The sequence below is a fragment of the Pinus tabuliformis genome, chromosome 9 (genome assembly GCF_031772625.1).
Source record: "Pinus tabuliformis cultivar Carrire ecotype Pingquan chromosome 9, CPIR1, whole genome shotgun sequence".
Lineage (NCBI taxonomy): Eukaryota > Viridiplantae > Streptophyta > Pinopsida > Pinales > Pinaceae > Pinus > Pinus tabuliformis.
The window spans coordinates 654996556-655022967 of NC_142307.1; positions in this window are offsets into that span (position 1 = coordinate 654996556).

Consider the following 26412-nt stretch of genomic DNA (forward strand, 5'->3'; position numbering starts at 1 on the left):
GCCATAGATTAATATCAACCCACCGACATTTATTCTCTCCACTAGTTGTTTATTGTAGTGCTTAGGCCTAAGGGCCTGATGCTTTGAACCTTAATTCTTATGTATTATGCCTCACTATTTCCCCTAGGTGTCAAGACCTAAAATTTTGGTGCTCTTGTAAATATATATGTGTCAAGGAGAATTATCTGAGTTCCATTTTTGTGCAATGAACAATGAGCTAAGCAAAGGCCCAAAGACATACTAGTCTTAGAAATAAGGAAAGGGGCATAGCCCTAATATCGGCTTCACTGAGGATTGCAATGTTGCACAAGGGAATTGTCACCAATCACTCCCACTTTGCCAAACCTTTGTAGTTGGTTAAGAATGCCCATAGGTAAGTGATCTATAAATTCGCCAAACATAAAATGCATAGATTTATAGTTCAGACATCAACATAACATTGGACATCATGATCTAGGCTAATTGAGTACTCACATGTAGACTGATAAAATGTAGTATTGGGTGACAAAGACCAAGTTGATAGAGCACAATTATATAGGCTCATAATCCAAACTTGACCTAATTCATTGAATAACATATTCCAATATTTCATTACAAGTATAGACATACAAAATATTTAGCTAGTCATGAGAAATATAGTGAACTTCATAACTCATTCATTAACATTAAGAGATATAAACGAGTTCATTCCACACATATGTAGTTCATGAAACATCACAAATTATGACTCAAACATATAACTGCAATAGAATTATCTGAATATTTTCAGATGGGTTACAACTGAAGGAGGGACTTCCACTCTCCACCGAACCATAGGCTAGTTAAACTACAACTTTTTTGTAGTTGATCACCCTCGTTCCGGAGCCAAAATCTAAGGGGATTCTTGGTTAGGGATACTTCACACCAATACTCATAAACACTTAGGAGATGGAGTCCACCTTCCAAGTGGTTTATCATCTTCCCCTTGGCATTAAGCACCACATTGATCCACTCACTCCTTTGAGATCATTCATAAGGCTTCACTCAAGGTCCATATGGGGTATTTCTTAGTCCAAGAGGTTGAATCCAATGTACAAGTGGTTTATCAACTTTCTTTTTATAGAAAGCACCACAAGGGTTTGCAATCCATTTCTTAGGTGGTTTATCAACTCTCTACCAAGAATCACAATGATTAGATCTCCCTGTCTAGGTGGTTTATCAAATATCCAACAAGCACTATAGTGATTTGGTCACTCATTAATCCTCCGATTGACCACTCAGGCATAAACACACAATTCAGTGACCTCAAGCACACATCGATAGGGAATAACACCCCCAAGTTATTGAGCACTTAGATCAGCAATCAAATCTAGTGTTTCTTGGTCATCTTTGCCATGATTCCATCAGCTCCTTGTGATCCAATATTAGCAACCAATGACCTCTCTACATCCCCAAGAGAACCAACCAAGATAAATGAGAGAAAAATTGAGAGCCAGAGGGTCGTCTCATTGTATGATTTTCTTCATTTTTCCCTCTTTTCCTTTTCTGTTGTGTAATCTCTTTCAGCGTACTCCCCCTCTCTCCCTTGATCATTTTTATTGTTTATTATTTTGAGGCCACGATCTGATCTTAATCTGTAATGGGAATTATGATGGACACTATCTTGTGCCCACACCACCCAATCCCATCATATTAATTCTTTTCAGGGGCAGTAGGTTATTTGGAAAAAAAATGGCCTCAAGCATTAACTTGGGCTGACTCGTAGTTCTTCAAGGCACTCAATTTCCCTCCCCATAGACTTTGGATCCATGTTTCCCACTCCTTTAATTATCCACCAACTAATTTCACATTAAGTTTTTTAGGTATTAAAAATTAGTTGTATTAGCCTGTCGTGGCTTCCATATTGGCATTTACAGAGTTATATTTACATACATGAGGTGAATTGAAAGAGCTATTACAATATCTAATAACACGTAAACACTAGATTATTATTTTTTAAGTTTGTTATGTATTATCTACTTTCACAAAGGCATGGTTCAACCCAAATAATTTATCCACCACCTAGTAATTATCATTTATCATTCTTAGAAAAATTTGCTCATCTCATCATATTTCCAACTCAATACCACTTGACCTCTTTGATCATAAATGCACCCTTATTCAAGTTGGAATACGGATTCTTCCCCTTCGCTTTTGGGGTTGTTATATGTCATCTTTAATTTAAAGTTTTAATCACTTAGAATCACTATTTCCATTGTCATCCAAAAAAACAAAGTTTTTATATGGTGTGATTTGGAAATAACTTATTTTAATACTAATGCCATAAACTTTGTAAGTTTCTCTATATGAAGTCTCAGTATATCATCAATCTAATCATGAAAAATGGATGTAGATTAGTCAAGTACACCCTAGATGATTCTCAAGTTTTTTGTGAATTTGTGCATAATTCTTCTTAAGGTCTTGTTATAGAATTTCCAACAAGATTTCTTCTCATTAGAGAAAATTTCAGTCTAAAAATGGCTTCCTAAGGAAAAATAATAAAATAATAGTTAAAATAATAAAATAAGAGTTATGAATTTTGGAGGGAAAAACAAGAAAACTATTTTTTTAATTGTATTTTTGGTTGATTTCCTTATAGATTTACTCAAATTTCAAGTGTAAACACTCATTGGATGCAAAATTAAATTCCACATCCAATGAGTACCCATTATACATACTTTTGAGAATACTCATATTGACAAAAATGAAGATACTTAAAAAAAATGTGTTCAACACATTTGTTTAACGCATCTTCATTTTTTATCAATGTGGGTCTTCTCGAAAGTATGCATAATGGGTGCTCGTTGGATATAGAATTTAATTATGCATCCAACTAGTGTCTACACTTGGAACTTGAGTAAACCTATAAGGAGATAAGCCAAAAATACAATTAAACAAAGTAGATTTCTTATTTTCCCTCCAAAATATTTACATGTACATATTTTTAAATTTAAAGGATTTTGATTGGTCTACATATTATGACATGGAAATTACATGAAAATTTCATGGGCACTTTTAGGCCGAAATTTCCTCTATTGTACACTTCAATTATCATCTTTAAACATTTAAACCCTTAAATGTTTTTCCTAATCTGTCCTCAGTGATTTTAGTTCACAACTTCATATATTGACACTGTAAAATTATATAGTTCATCACCATGAATCTTAATAATCATCGTTAGACATGATTCATGTTGTTTAGTTCATTCATCAATATCCCCAAGAGAAATTTCTACTTGAGAGAAACACGCTTTCTCTTCCTCATATATGGATTATTTCTCTCTCTCTCCCCACACACACAGATATATCTCAACTTCTCTAATAGCCTCAAATTCTTAAATTCCATATCTACCACTTCATAGATGGAAACATTTTCACATTCTTCAATTTAGAAAGCATATCATCATGTTGGCATTGACTTCTTACCCGAAGTGAACATAGTTTATTTTTCTCCTCTCTTAAATGCATACAATTATTGAACTTAAACATCATTACTATTCCCCAATTTGGTGATAAGGTTCTATAAACAAATTCAATAAGGTTGGTTTTCAAATATAGTCCACTTATTGTTTCCTATTTTAAGGCAACAAAGCAATAGAATTGAGCCTAATCATACATCTCAATGTCCATAATTCATAGTAAGTCACACATGTACAACATTATAATGAAACTCTCCCATTATAAGGGAAAATATTATAGATATTCTCTATGTTTAAGTGACTCCAAAAAATTTCATAATATTCAAGCATAAGTTACAATTTTTTTTTGGTTGACTTTTACACTTATCTATGAAACTTATTCTCACTCACTTGAGTATCTAACTCTTACTCATTTATGTTCATTTTATCATTCCAGGTTGGTCATGGTTCCAAGGTCTACCATTCGTAATCATAATTAGATAATTTATAAGCTCTTCCTTTTTCTTTATCAATAAGGTAATTTTATCAAATAACAAAGTTACCAACTTAATGGGAATAGTACTGAGTTCTCACATTTTTAGAGGTTACAAAAGATAATCCGATTTTGAAAAGTGTTGATTTTGAATACACTTTTTTTTGGAGCAAATTTTTGACACTTTACATTTTCTCATGTATTAAATATGCACATTTTTTTTAAATGTTAGTGGTTTTCATGCAAATTTGAAAAGTGTTGATGCAACATCAACCCCTTTTTATGGACTTATTTTTGACACTTTAATTTTCTAATATAATAAGTTTGGATAATTTTTTTAAAATGTTGGTAATTTTCATGCAGATTTTGAAAAGCGTTGATGCAAAATCAACATTTTTTTTTTCCTTTTCAGGGGAATATTTTTGACACTTTAATTTATTTATTTTTGTAAGTATGCACATTTTTTTAAATATTGGTTATTTAACCATTTTTCAAGTTGTCTGCTTCTTCTTCTTCTTTGTTTCTTTTGTGAGATTTCTATTTTTTAAGTGTTTTTCAAGTTTGCATTTTTTGTTTCTCTTTGCAATGCTTTTATGTAATGAAATTTTCAAATTTTCGCAAATTAAAAAAAAGTTAACAATATTAATATTTTGACGTTAGAATTTGTTATAGATTTATGTATCATTAATTAATTCTTCAATACACATAGAAAAAATTGTCACTAAAAATAATAATTTTGAACAATTGACAAAAATATAGACATTTTGCATATAGATATATTAAAAAAATACATATTTTTATATTTTTTTTTGGCTAAAAATGACATATTAAATAAATGTTTTTCATGGAAAATTTGAACAAAATAAATTAAAGCAAAATTTAAAATAAACAAAAATTAAAAGAAACGATTAAAAAACATTTTTAAAATTTGAAAAAAAAAAAACATAAATTAACTAGTAAATAAATAAAATAATAAAGTTAAGTTCAAATTAATATTTAAAGAAAAGGAAAAATAAAATTTAAAAAATTTATTAAAAACGAAAAAATTAAATAATAAAAAAACAATTGTTTTATAAATTAAAAATAAAAAAATAAAAAAATGTTTTTAAAAAATAATTTAAAAATGGAACAAATTAAAAAAAAACTAAGAAAAAAAACAGTCAAAAAATAATTTAATTAAAAGAAGGAAAAGGAAAACAAACAAATTCAGATGTGTTTGATTACAAACAAATTCAATATTAAAAGTGCAGTTCCTTATGCTATCTTGTTAAGTGAAATAGGGGTTGCTCCTATTGAAGGAATTGCTATGATGCGAGTCATAATATATTTAAAAAACAATTGAGCAAGTGGAAGAGGGTAGATGGCCTAAGGTTGTCTTCAATGACAAATTGTGAAAAAAAAAAAAAAAAACTTGGATGCAGCGAAATAACAAATGGTTTAGTAAGTGGGGTATTTGCTTGAACGTGCGTCCCATAAATAGCAAAGAGATAAAAGCTTTTGTTATGGATAAGTTCCACAAGCGTACTTTGGATAAGGAGCCAGGAAGAAAGAAAAAGTACTATATTGAAGTGTTTAATCCCACTCATAGTCATCAACCAAAAGCATACATAGAGGCCAATATCTCTTGGAGAGCCAAAATTCTTATTGCTCAGTTAAGGACTAATTCTCATCAACTCCGTTGTGAAACAGGGTGTTAGAAAAGGCCAAAAGTAGTGTGGGAGGAAAGAGTATGCGTTTTTTGTTCTTTCGGAAAAGTGGAAACACAAAAATATTTCATTTTAGAATGTAAGGCCTTCACGAAGAACAAGGAACGTTATGCAGATATGTTGGCAGCTATCTCTTGGGATAATCTATTTAGCAAGGGGTTTGTTGAGAAGCTCGGAGTATTTATTGTGAAGCTTCACAGAAAAAGGCTGAATACATCAAGTATATAAAGAAGCAATCTGTCCCATAGGCTATCTTTAGCCTCGTGGACGTTAAAATAATTTCTTTCTTTTTTTCTTCTTTTTATATATATGATAGAATGTAAATTTAAAAAATAACCACTAAATAAATAAAAACAACTTTGAAAAAATACATATATATATATAAATAAAATAAAAACCATAAATTAACGAGTAAATATATAAAACAATAAAGTTAAGGTCAAATTAATATTTTTAAAAAAGGGAAAAAAGTATTAAAAAAACCACAACAACGATGGTTTTATAAATTAAAAATTAAAAATAAAACAAAAATAAAATGTTTTTAAAAAATAGAACAAATTAAAAAATATATTCGGGAAAAAACAAACAAAAAATAATTTAATTAAAAAGAAGGAAAAAGAAAACAACTTTGAAAAGGTATATATATAGATAACAAAAGAAAAAAAACATTACAAATAAATAAAAATATAAATAAAAAATATTGAAAATATTAAAATATATATTAGAAAAGGGGTGCACTGGTTGCACAACTTCAACAATGTTATGTGAGTCGATCCCCTGTCTTGGCCGCGCTGCTAAAGGGCCGTCGCCGGGATATGCAAAGTGATGGGCTGCTCTTGCTGCCTTGATGATGGCCCTTTGGTAATATTGTCGGGGCAGGGGCTCGATTCTCGGAATTAGCCCCCACAACGTTGCTAATCGAGTTGTCTTGGCGATGCGACTGAGGCAGAGACCTTGTTTTATTTATTTTATTTTATTTTATTTTGTTAAGTTTTTTTAATTATACATATATATTTTTAATATATATATATATATATATATATATATATATAAATTAAAATTTTATTTATTAATTATTATTTTTTAATGTATAGTTTTTTTTTAAGCATTTTTATCGTTCATAGGTTATTTTTAGTTATTTTTTTATCATTTCTTATGTTTATTTTTTTTAATAGCTTTTTCTTTGTTTTTTTATGTTGGAACTTGAATTTATTTATTTATTTTTCTCATTTTTAATTTTTTTGGTTATAATTTAATTTAATTTATTTATTATTTTGCTATATGGGTTGTGTCAATGTTCGGTTAGCAACACGTCCTCAATATGTGTCAATTTGATAGTTGATTTTTCAGTTTTAATTACAATGAATCAAGTTCGCCTCCACTATGTGTCAATTTTATGGTTGATTTTTAAGTTTTTGTTGCAATATGCCAAATTATCTTAGGCTAAGATTTTAAAAGAACTATATTTTTAGTGTTTGGTATAATGACTTTTCGATTTAGGTATTTATTTTTAATGTTTAATTTAGTCATGATATTTAATCTCGATATATGTTGAAAATCTAAGGTTTGTTATGGTCATAATAATTGTTTTTAATTCCATGGTCGAAAAATGTTGAAATCTTAAGGTTGTTCATGGTCATGATATTTTATCTTTAAGGCCATGTTTGAAAATTGTTGGAATTTTTAGGCTTTTTGGAGCCATGCTATTTTATCTTCAATGAATTGTTAAAAATTATTAGAATTTTAATGATTTTTGGAGACATGATATTTTATTTTTAAAGCCAGTGCTAAAAAAGTTGGAATTTTAGCCCAAAATGATGTCAACATCAACACTTTTTGATATTAGAGTGTTTTTTCCATGTTTATTGCACAAATATTTTAGTTTTTAATATTGTTAAAAAAAATGAAATTTTAACCCAAAAAAAGTGTTGATGCAACATCAAGTAGCATCAACACTTTTTGTTTCAAAGTGTTTTTTCATGTTTTTTGCGGAAAAAAAAAAAAAAAAAAAAAACAAAAAAACAAAAAAACAAAAAAAAACAAAAAAACAAACTTTTTTAGGTTTTGGGTTGTTTTTTCATGTTTTTTTTTGCTAGAGTTCTCGTTTTCATCAAGTCAGGAAACTTTGTTAAACATATATCACTAACATTAGGGGATCAAACTTAGAAGCTTCCCTTCCTTTCATAACCCCACTCACACACATTTTTTTAATATACTTATTTTTCTATTTTCTCATTCTAATAATATATTTATTGCCCTTCCAAGGATAGTTGTTTGCTAGCTTAAGGTAATACTCATTAATTCTAATTTTGACTTTATTTAGGATTAATAACCCATCATGATTAACAATCATTAATAATCCACTATTTTTTTAGAAAATAAAATTGGAATTTTTATATCCTTGAAACCTCAAGAATATTTTCGTTCCTAACGATTAAAGTCTATTCCAATTCTAAATATCTATATATCTTCCAATAATATTGAATAAATTATCACAGTAATTTATGAAACTATTTCCTCCTAATTCTTTTCACATACTCAATAGTACTTGTCCACACCATTATTCCATTATCTTTTTACTTCTTTTATGAACACCAACTTGTTACAAAAAGCATATCAAATAGTGACATCTTTCCATTTTAGATAAATTGTTTTGACTTCCTTAATGTACAAATTTTCCAATCAATTTTTTTTTTTTGATTTCTGGTTTTCCATATAATTTATAAGATGAAACATTGTGAAAAACTTTACTTCATATTATCTAGAATATTCTTCCTGATTTATTCCTCAACTCCCTCTCTTGAATTTAATATATTATTTACCATTATTCCCCTCTTCAAACACACGATATCCTCAAAACATTAACTATTAACCAATTAAGTTACTTATAAATCCATAAATTGCCATTTTCATTTTTTTACTATACACTACATTGTCCTTTTCATTCATCCTTTCAAAAATATTTTATTATAAACCATTTTTTTATTAAAAAAAATTGTAACAATACTATTGACCAATTAAATTACTTGTAACTCATCAATTACCATAGATCCATAAATTACCATTTTCATTTTTTTATTATATGCTACCTTGTCCCTTTCATTAGCCCTCTCAAAAATCTTTTATTATAAAAGAATGGTCATTACTCACACACTTTAACTATATCTCAAAAGAATTCTAACCTACCTCGTTTATTGGTTTTGTAACACCAATGTGAAAATCTAAATTCCTTCATAATCCATATTAAAATGGAATAAACTATTATTAAGAATTAAACACTAGACAAAATATTACGACTAAATTCATATACATTAAAATGCACTTACGTTAACTAAATTTATACACATTAAAACGCAATTACATTAAACACTCGCTGACTATTTAACATGCTCATAATGTACTATTCTATTAGTGTATACTTCAGACTTACACATACAATTAAGATATGTGAAAGGTACGTTCAATATTACTTTTATATAATAGACAAACCTATGCCCATAAATAAAGTTATATGACCATCTATAAAAAGTAATTCAAGATGTAGATTTCTATATTTAATGCCACTGGAAAGGTTAATAAAATACCATTCATAAACGTACAAAATACAAATTTTCATGATTAATATATAAAGCAAGCTTATGATGTTCACACCTAATGTATTATTGGTAAGTTCCTAATTTGTTATTGCTAACCATTGATTATTTACATTCTCTTCTTATATGCATTGGTTTTAGTAAAAGATAAACACTCATAGAATATTAAATCAATGATTAATGTATAAAGCAAGCTTATAACGTTCACACCTAATTTATTATGGGAAATTTTCTCTATAATTTGTTATGTGACGTTCACACATATCATAGCTAATGTATTATTGGTAGGTTCCTAATTTGTTGTTGTTATTATTTACTTTCTCTTCTTATATGCATTGGTTTTAGTAAAAGATAAAGGCCCAATAGAATATTAGGTTGATTTAATGATTATTTCGCTTTATTGATTAATACATGGGGATTTTCAAAAAAAATTAGTGATGGCGAATTAGTAATTTTTTAAATTAATTTGGACGAGGTATAACACCAAGAGTATATCTAACAACTCACAAACTAGATATCTTAGAAACTTACTTCTTGAGCCGACATTATAACAAACAATATACTCAATGGGATTTGAACCGCAGTCTCAACTGTTTCACCACTAAAAGTTACCATTAAACCACATATCATTGTATTATTCAAATAATAACATTCAAAAACTTTTTAAGGTAGTTAAGTAATTGTTAACTTGAAGAGATCCAACCATTAATCAAATACTAGATCGTACCTCCACTCCTACCAGGTAAAGTCATTTATTTCATTTCATTCAATCTGCACCCGTTAAAACTCAGAAAAATACAATCCAGTTCATATATATATATATACATTGTATTAAACAATTGGGGAGAGAATTAGAACACACAACCACTTACAACATTTAATTCTAAAACTAACTTATATCCACCTTAACTCTAAATCTATCAACCGTTGAGAGGGGTTAAATCTCTCAATGTGTAAACCTCTTTTTTGAATGCAAAACTTGAGGAAATGTTTGCACCACGAGAGATTTGATCCTTCTTGGAGCTTAATAGGTCCGAAATTAAGATGGACCTAGACTGGTTTGATTATTAATAATTAATAGTCATAATTAGTAAAATATAATTTTATAATTTAATTTTATTTTTATGTAATTTGACAGAGTAAAAATGTTTTAATTAATAATTATAATTAATATTTTTTTTCTACTTTAATTTTTATGTAATTTGAACAAGCCAAAATGTTTAGATAACATAACATAATAGGACGTTACAACATCACTTCCATACTGGGTCGGAGACTGTCTCTCCACACAAAAATGTAATAAAATTACATTAAGAAAATATATTTATAAAATATTTTTCTTGTGAAATGTGAGATAGTTTTTGGGCATGTGGTATTGATGAGCCATGGCATTGTAACAAAGCCTATTTACAAGTGATATCCATGGTAAAGTGGGGGTGAATATTCATGGTTAAAAATCTTGTTATATTGTAAGTATTAAGTTTTTATGTGCTTATATATGAAATTTAAATATAGTTACAAATTTATTATTTTTTGTTTTGTTTTGTTTGTCAAGTTGTCTGTGTTCATCCAGGCTTGACCTATGGCTTGAGAAACTGCGACCCAGGGGCATCTAAGTCGTCAAAATCACCTGAGGATTGCAACCATTCTGGGCCACACCGGCCCTAAGCTAAATATATTTTAGCATGTCTCCTCCCCCTAGCATGGGCACAACAACCTCCGTGGCTTTGATCCTAGGTTGACTTGTCGACGAGGCCCATCCTCAACCGGTTGTGCTAGTGGGACTTGACCACAAAATTATTATTTTCATTTATATGGTAAAACAAATTTCAATTTATAACTACTATTTATATCTCAAAAGTAATTATAATATTTTTGTTTGTAGATTTATTTTTAAAAGTATTATAAAATTAGATTCAAATAAAATATTTATAAAATATTTTAATGTGAAATGAGAGATAATTGAACCATGGTATTGTCCTATGAGATTGTAACAAAGCCTATTTACAAGTCAATAATATTTATGGTAAAGTGGGCGTGAATATCCATTGTTACAAATATTGTTATATTGTAAGTTTATTGTAGTGTTAAAGCTTTTATGTGTTTATTAATTAAATTTAAATATGGTTACAAAATTATTATTTTAATTTATAAGTTAAAATGGATCTTAACTTCTAGCCACTACTTATATGTTATATATTTTAATGTGATATCTATATTATGATTTTCTTTTATATAAAATATTATTCACAATTTTATTAATAAAAACAAAATTACAATATAACAAATTGAATTTTATTATTTTTACATCTGGCAACTCTATATTGCTTTTAAACTTTTATTATTATGAAATTGAATTGATAGGTAAATATCTACAAATCCTTTATGTCTTATAAATTGAACATATTAAAGAGTTATAGAGCGCCTCTCGACACAAAAATATTTTTAAACTGTTACAATTTTCAATAAATTTCTTTCCATTATAATACTTAGCAAATTACACATAAATATTAAAAACCTTTTTTAACAAAAATTATCATTTTTAATTTTAAATTAAAAATAAAACTGATATTATTTAAGATTAAAAATGATATTATCTAAATAAAAACTAACTTATCTTAAAAAAATTATGTTGATGAGATTCTACATTTTTAAAATCATCTTAGTTGTAATTTTAATTCATAAATAACGCTTAAAATTAATCCAGTTACTTCAATGCATTATGTTTTAATAATAACACTACAATTAAGGCTATGAAAATATGTTCTCTAATAAGCAAGGTAAAGATTAAAAATACTTTAAAGCAAAATATGCAACTCTCTAACATAGCTAGATGGTTTCTAAATATTTCTATATTAAATTTAAGATAAATTTGAATTATATATATATATTTTGTTATAGTAAATTGGTAATTTGTTAGAATAATTTGGGTGAGGTCTAATATTAAACTAATAGCTATCACTATAATACTAAGAGTATATCTAATAGCTTGTAAGCAAGATTCTACTAAGAATTTATGACTTAGCAGGAGCCAAGACTCGACGAGGGTGGGGGAGCCTACATTTCCTAGGATAATATCTCCAACATATTGTTAGGTAAACTTGACTTAAGAATAGAGTCAAAGTTGATCGAGTGAACAATATTAGTTTTGGGCCCATGGTTTTTTGGTTTCGCATGGTAATTTTCTCGTGGAAATCATGTAATGGAGCCTCTGAAATGTTGAGAGGACTTCATTATAATGTAGTTAGAGAAGTAAGTAGTGAAGGCACACTTGGATGGCTTAACCAAAGAGTGATAGAATTCGTTTAAATTAGATTTTTCCTCAAAATTAAAGTTTTTCTAGAGTAAATATTATGCATTATGTGTATGTTTTATTATTGTTCTTGTCTTAATTATCTCAATAAATATTTTATTTTCTCTTTCGTAATTTCTACACGCATTTCATTATTTCGGGAATCATAGTTGCTTTATAATTACTAATAAGATTTTCTTTTTGGATTTTTTTAATTGTTTGTTTTATCTTTATGTATTGATAATATTTAACTTGGTGAAGAAAGTGGAAATTAACGATATTAAAGATGTTATCATGAATTAAGGGTAAGAAATAAAAAGGGCTTAGGTTACATTGTTTATGTTTAAATGTGGTTTAGCTTGTCTAGTTTTTTATAAAGTGATTTTATGGTTAAAATTTTGATTAGTAATTGGTTTGTGAGTTTTTTTGCTTCAAGTGGTCAGGCTCAGTGATGTATAGAATAGGATAATTAGTTGAGAGCTCGATGTTTGCAAAGGATAAAAGCTAAATCTACTATAAATACTTAAGTTATCACTATATCATTTTCCATAATAAATAATTTAACGTGTGCATAATTATTTGGTTTATAGGTTGGTTTAAGGAATTATAGGTATTATGTTCTAACACCATATGTGATGGACCAAACTTCAAAATTAAACATAAATTCATAATCATTGACTTATAAGCATATAACATTACCAATTACATAATCCATATGAGAGGTGAGTGGTAGAAATCATACTTGGAAGCTGAATTACCCTACTTACAACTGGTGAATATCCGACTATTCTATACTAATCTATGATCCTATAAACTGAAACTAATGTGTGGAGGATAACTCTTCAACAAACCATAGGCTTGGTTGCAATATAATGTTTTGTATTTGGCCACCCCAAGATCTTATTCAACTCCCTGTGCTAGTGACTAATTCTTGCTTCTAGTATTTTTAGAAGAAGAAAGATGCCTCACATCTTTCTCCTCATCCATTAAATAGAGCCACTTTGTCCAAAAATAGAAGGGAAAACTCCATGCACATAATGTTCTTGTCACCATGCATTTTTTTTTTTTATCTTAATTTTGCCTTAATTTATTATTCTCCATAATTCTATCTTTACTTATTTTTACCATTTTTCTTTTATTTTTAAAATAGTTACTTTTATTTATTTATTATTATTATTATTATTATTAATTATGATAATAATATGGAGCATTATAGACCATTTGAGGGTTGTTACTGGTTGTTTCAGAATTATTCATAGTAACATGTGCTTGGACGCTTCTGGAGGTGTCAGCATTTTCAAGCAATGGCAATCAAGCTAGGGAATGAATTCATAACCATGTGCAAGATGCTTGTAATATTGAAAGGAACAAGGCAAAAAAAACTAGTTTTTGGTGTCACTGGGAAAAATAAACAAGAATATTTTTTCCCATAGATGTTAATGATGAAAGTATGTAGAAAAAAATGGTTGTTATAAATATAAACTTTTTTCACATTGAATGTTAAATATAACACAAGGCAATAATTAGTGTGAGACTTTTGTGTTTAATATTGACAAAGGATTATTTTTAAGAAAAAATTCAAAAGGAAGCATTAAAGAAAATTTAAAGTCTAAAATGGTCTCTTATGAAATTTAATAAAATGATAGTTAAAATAATAAATAAGAGTTATCTTGTCACATGTGCACACATAAGTGGATGAAATCCCACCCCATGTCTTTCAAAATTTAAAGCCCATGTGGAGCAGCCCAATTAATTGAGACTAATGGTGTTAATTCCACCCACATTGGTTCAAACCTTGGTTAGACTTGCTCAATATAATTTGTGAGTTTTTATGTTGGGCCAAGGAGTTAAAGTGACAATAGTGCGGTGTGATACTTAGTGCTGATAATGATTGTGCATTCTTGTTAATAATTCCCACTGGATAATCAAATAAAATAAAAGTCGTGAATTTTTAGAAGGGAGAAAAAATAAAACTATTTTTTAATAATATTTTCAACTTTTATCTTGATAGGTTTACTCAAATTTCAAGTGTAGGCACTTATTGGATGTGGAATTAAATTACATATATAATGAGTACCAACTCTACACACTTTTGATAGGCAAATGGCGAGATAAACTTGAAATATATAAAACGCAGTTTTTCATGTATTTCTAGTTTATCTCATTGTGTGTCTATCAAAAGTATGAAAAGTGGGTACTCGTTGGATGCATAATTTAATTCTACATCCAACAAGTGCTTAACTTGAAATTTGAGTAAACATATAAGGAGATAAGTTAAAATACAATTAAAAAAAAAATTCTTCCTTTTTTTCTCCAAAAATATTTACACTTATGGTTTACTTTCATCATTTTGAATTTTATTGGTTATTTTAAAGCTGATTGTGATATTACATTTTTTCGAGGTCCAATTTTTTACATGAAAAATCCTCTAATAAATTTATATGTCCAAGGTAAAATTTCTTAATATAGTAGTCTGGGTTTCTAGGAGGGGGAGGGGCACTTTATGGCCCCGAGGAAGATAAAGTATTTAAGTACTCATGGGATCTTGGTCAAATGAAAAATAATCAAGCAAAAGCACATGGATTCTATCAAGGTCTTTTGTTAGCCAAAGAAAATCACGCCAACTCACTCATAGTTTAGGGAGACTCTCTTCTTATCCTACAAAATTTGGTCAAAGGATCTTCCCCAAAGGAGAAATCTCTAGAGCATTATAAAAATGATCAGGAAAATTGGTGAAGAAATCTCATCCAAAGCATACTTTCACGTCTTAAGAGACTTCAAAAGAGAAGCATATATGTACGCTAATGATAAATGTAAATTGAAATTAGGAGAGTTAAGGATTAATGGTCAACTTAGGCCTTTCATAATCCCTTAATGGTTAATAAATTTAGATAAAAAAAAATATAAATAAATTGATTCCAAAAATAAATAGGAAAACACAAAAATTGGAGGGTCTAAGGGGCTTAATGGCAATCCTATGGAATCCCAAGCATGTAGATAAGTCAAGCACTAGTATATCTCAAATAATTCCACAAACTATGAAAGTCAAGGTGATATACACTCAAAGTACAACGTAATTATCGTAATAGATATAGATTCAACGATATGTTATCATGATTTAGAAAGGTTTCATTGTGAAGTTTTATGGAGCACAAAGATATATCGAATGTGGGACTCACATGATGGGATGGTTAGGGGTAATTAGGCCGCCACCCTTGTTTGAACATCTTGTCTTAGAATTCATTAAATGGAAAATGAGTTGAGGTCGGTGGACATTCTTGGTAGATTGAAAAGTTTCTAAGGTCTTTAGCATTTTTTGGTTATGGAAGAGACTATTTCCTTTTGATCTGGGGGCAGACAACGATGGTGTTTTAGGGAATTCATGCAATTCTGCTCGGCAATGTCTCTTTCCTCTCCATGAGTGTGGTTTAAAGGTTGGTTATCTACCTAAATACCTATATGTACACAAATATGTTGATATTGTGAGAGTAGTGAATTTTTTTTGGGGAACTAATAAGCAATTTATGTGCTAAGAAACTATTTTAGTGAAGAATTTTGTGTGATTTATACTAGGGAATTATACTGTGGGAATTCTTTTTTGATGTTGAATCAGGGAGGTGTTAGTGAACTATTTTTATTTCATTTTCCTTGGGAGTTATTCGTTTAGCTATGGGAATTTTATCCCTGCCTTCAAGCCTATGGTGAAAGTCCTTTGGTTCATTGATATTTGTATTTGTGGTTGCTATTTTTTGCAAGGTGTTTGTTGTTGGAAGTGGGGGCATGTATCGTTGCTATTTAATTGTTTTGGGTATGGTGGGAATTTGTTAAGAATAGTGTAGATATTGTGTGCCTATTAGTTGTGTCTGTTGTGGTGAGGGGCTGAGTGGTCTTTGATTATTTTAGATTACGCAATAGTATAGTCTTTATTGTTATGGTTTAACTAAAGAGTATCACAAGATTGGTAGTTAAGAGAAAAAAATAGCAAAGGGTTTCAATCACAAAGCAACACTAACTCAACTTGCAGAGCGATCTGATGCTCCTCAACGCTATATTTTTACCATCAAACTAAAACAAAATGATATCCAATGATTGAAAACAAGATGACATGAAGTTAAAATGGATGCATAGAGAAGGAAAATTGAGAAGGTTAAAGAATATGACTCTCAATTTAAGTGATATTGCAAGTTCAAGCACTCTAAAAATTGTCATTTTTCTAAACTTAAATGAACCTTTCCAAAATCACGAAATTTTTTATAATCAATAGATAATGAAATGTGATATAAACTTTTCTTTTTATTAAAATGATTTTATAAAATATATACCTTAAAAATTTAGCAATATTCTCCTTGAAAATAAAATTATAATCTTTTAGAAAAGAAAATTCGCTTGGAAATTTTGATGAACTAGATATATAATACTTCATGTATTTACTAGAAACCGAACACTCTTAAATATAATACAAAATACTCATTCCTATTAAAAGAAAATATAATAATCCCACTAACAGTATTCATGAGACGCTTTAAACAACATATGAAAACTAAATAAGTTGGAAAATGATTAAAACCTACACATAAAAAAAGCTCGATCCTCATTGTAAACTATACCTTATTTTACAATTATTAAACTAGACCTAAACAGGGAAAAATTAGTCTAAATAACGTGGAGGCAAGACTAGTATAATTTGTACGTTTACAAATTCTTGTCGTCTGCAATTTTTTTATGATATATCAGTGTCACAAATCTTTCACAACATAAAAGGAAAATACTTGTTAGTCCATCTCCATTTGCAAGTCAAGATGTTTTCACAACATGAAAGGAAAATACATTTGCAAGTCAAGGTGCATTAGCTTTGGAATCAAAATACATTTGTCATAGTTGTATAAATAGATTAAATATAGATGTCGTTTATTAAGGTTATAATTTTATTTAGGTAACAAATTTTTCATCGGAATTTGGCAATTTTTTTTTCAAAAATTTAGTTGTGGGAGTGTTTAAATCATTTTTGTCATGACATAATTGGATTCAGTATCATTGAAAACTCCATAAATGCACAAAATTCTGAAATTTGACAGCGATAACTCAAAGTTTCAACAAATCATGTCAGATTATCTTAAAATCTTGTAAAAATTCTACTATTTTCTCAACAAAATTATGGTTCTCCTTCAATTATGCGTTGAATATAATATAAATATAATATAAAGTACATAAAAAAACATGTTACTTGAATTATTAATTAAAGTTTATTACTCTTGAAAATTTTTGATAGTTTCTGGAGATATTTTTTTAGTCTTTATGAATCTAATTTTCTTTGTTGCATTGCAACTTTGTCTCTAATCCTGATAAAGCACATTTTTAATGGTCACCAACTCTCTAATACCATAGAACAAATTTTCACATAATTTATTGAGAAGTTTTGATAAAACTTTTGTATGAGCATTATACATTTTATATATTATCATGAGAATTTAGCGATACGATATATTATTTTTTTTATTTTTAATAGTATTGATTTGTTATCTTGATACATTTGATGGTTTTTATATGATTTTTTGACCTTCTTAAGTTCTATGTTTTTTTGTGTGAATTTATTTTTTATTTTTATAATTTATTGTTTATTACCTCTTTTTCTTTTTTTCTTTTCTTAAAATCTCTTTACTTAATTTATTTTATTAAAAAATCTTAACTTACTTACTTAATATTCCTCGTCAAATTTATCGTAAAAAAAATTACATTATTTTCACCATAATGTATATCCTCATGATGTTTTAAACTACCATCTTAGAATGCCAATAAATTTTTTTATATTTGGATTTATAATAAAATTATAAAAATGTTTAAGATATAGTTGTTTTTTTTCCTTTAAATATAAACTTCATATTTTATTTAAAAAACATAGAGTACATGATAAATGTTGGCTTAAACATAGCCAAGCAGATCGTCTTATGAACCATGCCTAAAAAACTAAAATTTGTATCACTAACAATTACAATTCCAATTCTGCATAGGGTCAAAGTACCATGATTCCTTACAAGGCTCGAAACAGTTAGCACACTAGAGAATACAAACATACAACTATCGCTGCACATAAAAAACATAGATCCAGACTTCTAATCTTCAATTTTAACTCCATTAACAGTGGAGGCCAACACTAAACATCACCATATGAACAAATATCAACATACCTCAGCTACAAGAAACAAGAATAATATATTCTCTTGCCACAACCCAAGAAAACATTAGAGCCGCAATACTCCTTCATGAGGCTTCCAAATAAAATAACGATAAAACAATTTTGTCCAGAGATGAGTCAGCAATTCAAGAGACCATTGAAACCTTATGCACGATCAAGATGCTAGCAAAACAACCAACACGAAGACAACAACATGATATCACAGAAACAACTACAACCACCATTTTCACAATGACTGAGAATGCAGATAACAAGCCAATACCACAGTAGGTTGTCCAAAATATCCCAGAACAAATTATCACTGAAAAATGAAAAGAAAAAATACTTGTCATCACCATAGTAATCATAATTTGAAGAAATCAATGCAGGGGTTTGAACACTATCAGCCAAAGGATTAGTAAGATCTCTAGATATGGAATCACTCACAAAGAAACTCTCCACCCATGCCAAATGAGAGTCAACATTGTCCAAACACAAAAAATAGACTGCGAAGTATCCTTTTGATATCCTCTAAGGACAAGAAAACATTATAAGTTTCCCCCTATTGGTCCTTGAAGAGGAGATGCAGAAAACTTGTTGTTTGTTGATTTAAAGCCAACAAATTCATAAAGTACAACCTTCGTTTCAAAAATATACCAAGATTTGGAATCCATTTAACTTCCTCTCCCACCAATTGAGAGTCAGAACAATAGGGGAAATCCCTTGCCTCCTCGGTTTCTATAGCAAAGATCTCCTTCTGCACCTCAAGAGAAACATAATCAAAAGAAGTAGCTATAGAATCATAGGAAAAAGAGCGCACTATTTTATGCCCAATGTTTCCTCCACCACCTCGTTGATTGCTCATTCTCTGCCTTGGAGCCATGAGAACAACTACATATAAACAATGAGGAAAATCACTAGAAATACCTTTGTTAATAAAATAAGACGAAGGACGATGAGGAGGGCCCTGAATTCCAGATCTATAGAAAATAAAGTCATTAATAAAATACCACTCCACAAGCCCAAAATATAAATGGTTATCGAGCTCACTGCACTTCAAATACATAACCAAATAGGCTAACCTTGAATGTTCTTGACAAACAGGACTATATATTAGGAAAACAAATCACTAAAATCAAGACGTAGACCCCTGCAAAAACTCAGAAAACCGAGAAAACGCCACGCCTTTTTCCAATTGAAATTGAATTAGAAAATTAAACGCATGAATTACATACTCCAACACCACCCTTCCAAGAAACCAATAGCTTGTAGCCCAAATAACCCCAATTAGCCACCAAAAATGAACATAAGTCACCCACAACATACTATAATAGAGAAATTGATAGAATGACCACTCGAAGAACAACAAAATGAGATGAGAGACAACATCCAACAAACTAAAACTCATCAAGACATAAGGAAGCTTGATGAAAATTAGAGGCGGTGTGAGCAACCAAGGTATCGACCAAACACAAACATCACACTCCTGATGCACTACAGAGTGAACCCTCGAGCATAATAACAAAAATACAAGCCTGAGAAACAACCACCGTATACAAATTATCAACAAGAAGAAACTATAGATGGAGGTTAAGGTGTAAACCTCACCTCCTCACACACAATTCTTGAGCCATCATTCTCCCATCTTCCTAAACCAACATTTAAAATGCCAAGAACCACACATACTCACATTAAGGAATTAACTACTTCCTGTCATTTCCACCTGTGCTTGTGAAGACCCCACTATAGGTCCTCTAACTACTACTATACTCATTCAAATAAATTTCGCTAATTTTTATAACAAGGAAAATTTCAGGTTTATAATACTTCATAAGCATGAACATAAATTAATTTAATCTACAACATGTATAACAATTTATCTGCAACATGTATAACTTGTAATAATTTACATAACTAAAATAAATGACTGATAATACATGTTCCAATAGCTTAGTTGAGATGCTCCTAAGCTCCACGCTCCTCTTGACAACCCGACTGAATTTGCCTCCCAGCCAACTAGGAAATAATTTCTAGCCCAGGAAACCACCACAGTTTCCCTAGCCCTTCGAGCCCAAGTCCAACTAGATGTAGTGAGCCCAAGTTTTTGCAAACACTCTCCAGATCCAAGTTTGATCTCCCTCCTCTTTCTCCACATCCCTCCTCTAAAACAAAATCCTCCCAAATAGAACCAAACCAAAACCAAGACCAAGGATCCCCTCTCCTCTCATCATCCTTCCCCTTTTATGCCTCCTTCTCTTCTCCACCTCAACCACTTGTCATTAATGTCATAACTACCCCCTCATCCTTACATTTGACTTTTCTTACCATATCTTCTCCCAAGTAAATTTGAGAGGACATTTTGGGGATGAGATATGAATATATAATTTGGTAATTAATTGGAGATGACCATATCTTCTCCCAAGTAAATTTGAGAGGACATTTTTGGGATAAGATATGAATATATAATTTGGTAATTAATTGGAGAGGACCATATCTTCTCCCAAGTAAATTTGAGAGGACATTTTGGGGATATGGATATTTAAATTGGAATAAATGGAAGGAGACCATATCCTATCAAAATTTAAATTTGAGGAGGTAAGTTGAGAATTGAATTTTAATAAAATCTATATCAATAATAAATTTACAGTTTCACCAATGTAGGTATGTACCAATATTTCTTGATAATTATAAGTCAATATTTTCAGGTAATTTAAACACTAGTAAAATTTGCATGATAAGATTAAGTAGGGCATTACATACACCCCTCCTTCAGAAAACTTCGTCCCGAAGTTAGAGTGAAAAAGATACAAGGAGTTCAAAGCAGTTTGATAATAAGGCATAACAAAATAGAGAGAGAGTTATAGTAGTAAAATTTGATAAGTTAGACAAGGGCATCATGTCCCATCAAGAGTCTCCAACTAATCCATATCCTCCTATCCTTTCTGACCTACTTCCGTTCCCACCCTATCCATCCTCTGCTGCTATATATTGTGGCATCGGCTATACCAATCTAACCACTGATAAAACCAATATGGAGGAAGCATTGACTATATCGACCTAACTTCCCCAACAGGAAACAGGCAATCATCATCACATGTCTAGGGGAGCGTGTCCATCACTGCCCTCCCACAATTCCAGGTTTGAATGTTACACAGTGGGAAATACCTCCACCCCTCCTTACAACTAGGGTCAACACCAACTGGAAATCGTCATCACACGTCTAGGGAAGTGTGTCCATCACTGCCCTCCCACAATTCCAGGTTTGGAGGTTACACGGTGGGAAATACCTCCACCCCTCCTTACAACTAGGGTCAACACCCTAATATGGACCACACTACAGCGCTGGTTGGACTTGTCATCGAATAATCCAGTCAGGTAGTCTTGCCACCTATCATTTACATTTTACCCATGTCATAAGAGTGCATATCAAGTAGATACCAAATGTAATAGAACAATGTACATCATACCTTTCCTCATTAGATGTCTTGACCTTCCCCAATGGAAGAGTAGATCTTGGTTATCATATTATTATTTCCAATCTGCAGGTTTGTTCTCATCCATGCATATATATAACAACAAAATATATATAGATGAGTGATCTTAAACATCATGTTATTAAGTCTAGTATCCATGCGTCAATTTTGTAGTTCATACTAGAAATAAATCATAATTTCACTAAGTCATTCATTAGATAAATCATATCCACTTAAGCCATACATGAAACAACAATAGCTCTGATAAGTCATGCACTAGATAAATCATCACCAAGTAAGTCATACATCAGGTCATACATCAAACATTTCCATCATCACTACCTAATCCATCTAATGATTTATAGATGATATGCAGTGCTAAGGTTTAATTAAGTCCCCAACACTAACTGCAAACTTGTCCAGAATGTATATGTAAAGCGAGAGTCCCTATCAAAATGATCTTTGTGGGTAACCCATGTAGCTAGATAACTTCACCTATAAATACTCAAGCCAAAATGGGAGCAGTCTCTTAGACAAGGTAGTTAGCCACCTAGAGATACCAAATACATGGCCAAAATAGAATATGTTAAGGTTGTTTCTCCAAGAAGAGAGCAACTCATCTTTCAAGAGTAATCCAAAAAGAATATTTTTGCAATTAATGGTCATGACCACCTTTACAAGTGGAGTGACTTCAAAGAATATGCCAAGGTAATTAGAGTCTTGTAGACAAACAACGTAACTCCTCCAAATGGAAATAGTATAAAGATGTTAGGGAATTATCTCTCAGGATCAACCAAATTGGCCATAAATAGTAATCCCATAGAACATGTGCCATAATTGTCCATAAAGTTGTTATAACCTCCTCAAGGAAGTGGGGCATCCTCAATCAATGTGCCAAAGTGGTTAAATGTACATGTACCAACACCTCTCCTCCAAGGAATATGATAAATAGTTTACCCTAAGAGATTGTGTAATGAGGCTAGGACAGTTCTCCAATATAGTAATAAAGGATCTTCCCAAACCAAGAGAAACTATATGATACAATGTGAAATAACATACCAAGTGATCAAAACCATGGGTGTCAATGTAGAAGACCACCCAAGCAAGGTCTAAATGCCTCCAAATGCATGAGAAGATGCCAAAGAAGGGGAGTGATTTCCTCTGTCAAGAAAATAACTACTCACAACATGTCACATCATAGCTCGACTATAAATATCCATTGGCATTCTTCTAACAAACCACAAACACTTTTCCATGTCATCAAGACATCCACCAAAATGGACATCAATTATGCAACAAAGGGGGGTGCACTACTTCAAGGTTCACCAATCAAAATCATGAAACAATAATCCAAGTGAAACCCTATGAACACCTGCAAACATGCCCAATAACTAATTCACTATGTCAAGGAGCAATAACTAACCAACAATATTTAAGGAAACTCTTAGATGATGGATATCCCTCATCATAATTGTGCTAAGGGTAAATCAAATGTTTGAGCAATGTTATGCAAGGCCCTCAATCACATTTCAAACACCATATGTGCTAGATGCAAGCCTCCAAACAAGAAATGATGATGCCAACCACAGACATAATGTGCATTATCTAACATGGGATATCCATAATAAGTCATAGTAACAAACCCCCATGGTTATGTGATTTCGAGGGCAATGACACTGGGTAAGTGCACATAAGAACAACTTTCCTTAAGACACCTCAACACTCACCCGAGGTGATCAACAATGTCATGAGGGAAGTGTCAAGGAGAATGTAAGCACAAACCATGACTTCCCTCAATAAAAGCATTAAGCTCCATCTAATAATCCTTCAATTGCAAGCTTAGTATAAAGAAGATGTTAATTGATAGTCACTTATATAAGCGCCTTGGGTAACAAGATATGCAAAAAAAATCAATACTCCATGTGCAACATGCTTGGTTAGGGTTAAAAAACACCATCTAGCACTCAACCTTGATTTAAAAAGGAATAACTCTTTATTCAATATTGTGAAAAAAATGATATGGATTAGACTAATAAAGTAACTAATGTAATAACATGATGCCCAAAGGCTAGGGAGATGAATGCCATTCACAAGATTTATATCCTTTTTATATATAAATCCTTCATCAAGTGTGACTTATAGAACTCATGAAGAGTTTTTTTTTAACATTGAAGGGGCTAGCTCAATTGATAGTTGCCAATTGATACCAAGGAAATCCATAATGTTTTCCTTGCAAGAACAAGCACAAATATGCATGTGATGATGAGTACACATCAACCTGCAAGTCAATGAAGGGTGTTTGAGTGGTTAATGGACTGTAGTATAAGATAACATGAAATACATCTAAGGTTTCTTATGTTTTAGACACATAAGACTTCTTATTTCGTAGGAATAAGAAGAAGCAGAGAATCACAGTACAGAGCAACATTGGTGATTATGATATGGCTTCTCATATTCATGGTGATAAGAGGGCCATCTATTTTCATAGATGGGTTGAGGACTCTTAGTTGGGCAATAATGGGGAAAGGCATGTTTCTAGCCTTTTTTTTTTTATTTTTCTTTTTTGGTCTTTTAAAAACAAGTGAAACAACTAGTAAAAGAGGAAATGGATGCTTATTGTTATTGGCAAGACATGTACAGTTAATGACTCTGTAGGTTGGCTTATTGAGAAGCTATAAAAGCTCAGGAAGAACAGAACAGAACCACAACCCTGACACTCCACATTTTTACAAATATGCAAAAACATTTATAGAAGAGGTATGATTCCAATCATGAAGATAGGAGTCGAATGTATTATAGAAGAGATTCTCATTGAAAATCCCATGAACTGAAAAGATCACCTCCTTGTGACACATCATTCAATGCCATTGGAATCTTTGATGAGAAAGTGATATGCATATGATGAATTTGTAATCAGTCCTCAATCCCCTGGGATAGCCATGGAAGAAAATAACATCACAAGGAAAATAAAATATAGTACTCCACATAGCCAAACCACCTAGAGCTTCCGGGAAGGCTGTGGCCTATACTGAAAGCCAGGGATGATGAAGCTCACAAAAAAATCCCATAAGAAGGGGTAGAGTAGAAAGTAGAAGAATGAGGGAAAAGACAAGAAATGTACGTCTTCTTTTCTCCAACTAAACACATATGTGACACAGGAAAATTGGTTATCCCTAAGTAAGACACAAATTATTGGTACAGCTAAAAGAAAATCACTAACATGCTACTTTTGTAGGAAAATTGGGTATTTTTCTTGAGTAAATGGATTTATGCTGTATGAATGTTTATGCTATTGTGTAGACTTTTTGCATACGAAATGATATGGCTAAACCAATTGAGTTGTTCATCAGAAGAACTGAATATGCATCAGATTTTTGTATATGCCTAATTATTCCACATTTAGTTTTTGCATATAAACTCTGAGGGTAGCTGTTAGAAGCTCTGGACATAGCTACAACATTTATAAAGAAAATACTTTAAGAGTGGGTGTCCTGCTAGCCAAGGAAAGCAACCAGGTATGTTACAATAACCTTGGATGGTTTAGGATGATGAATGGATCAACCAACCAGGGTAGATATAGTTTGCAATGTAACTTTTCCCATGGAATATTTTATGACATTGTAGATTGTGACAACGTGACATGATTCCTATAGACTCTATTGGCCTCTTACTTAGCCAACCTAGTAGCATGATTACAGAGATAACTATGGTGCACACCAAAACACCTTCCAATTTCACAATGAGAAAAAGACATATCAACTTAAGTATACCACCCTTATTTTAGGGAGGATTTTTTTTTTTGGTTTGAATGCCAGTTTTTATATTTTTCAGATAAGGCAATTTTATATTAGAATCCACAACTTTTCTTGTTCCATGTTGGATTTTCCTTTTCTTATTGCAATAATTACATTCCAAGTTGTAGTATATACATCATCATTAATACTCTTGTCTCCAATTTTATATATATAGGGTTGATTTATCCTCCATTTTACATTTGTTGTTACTCAACTCATAATTGTTGGCTCCTAGATTCAGTAGTTGCTCTCACAGTCTTATTGAATGTACTGCTGCCAATAAACTTTCTATATTAAGAAGAAAAGTACACAAAAGGTCTATATCTTTGTGTTTATGTTTAGGCATATTCAAAGTTAATGTGAAAAGAGATATATGAATAAAGGCAAAACAAAAGTGAGGAGGAAAGTATACATAAGGAAAATTGGCACAATCGTGTGAGTTAGAGGGTCATGAAACATACAAGTTTATGGTTG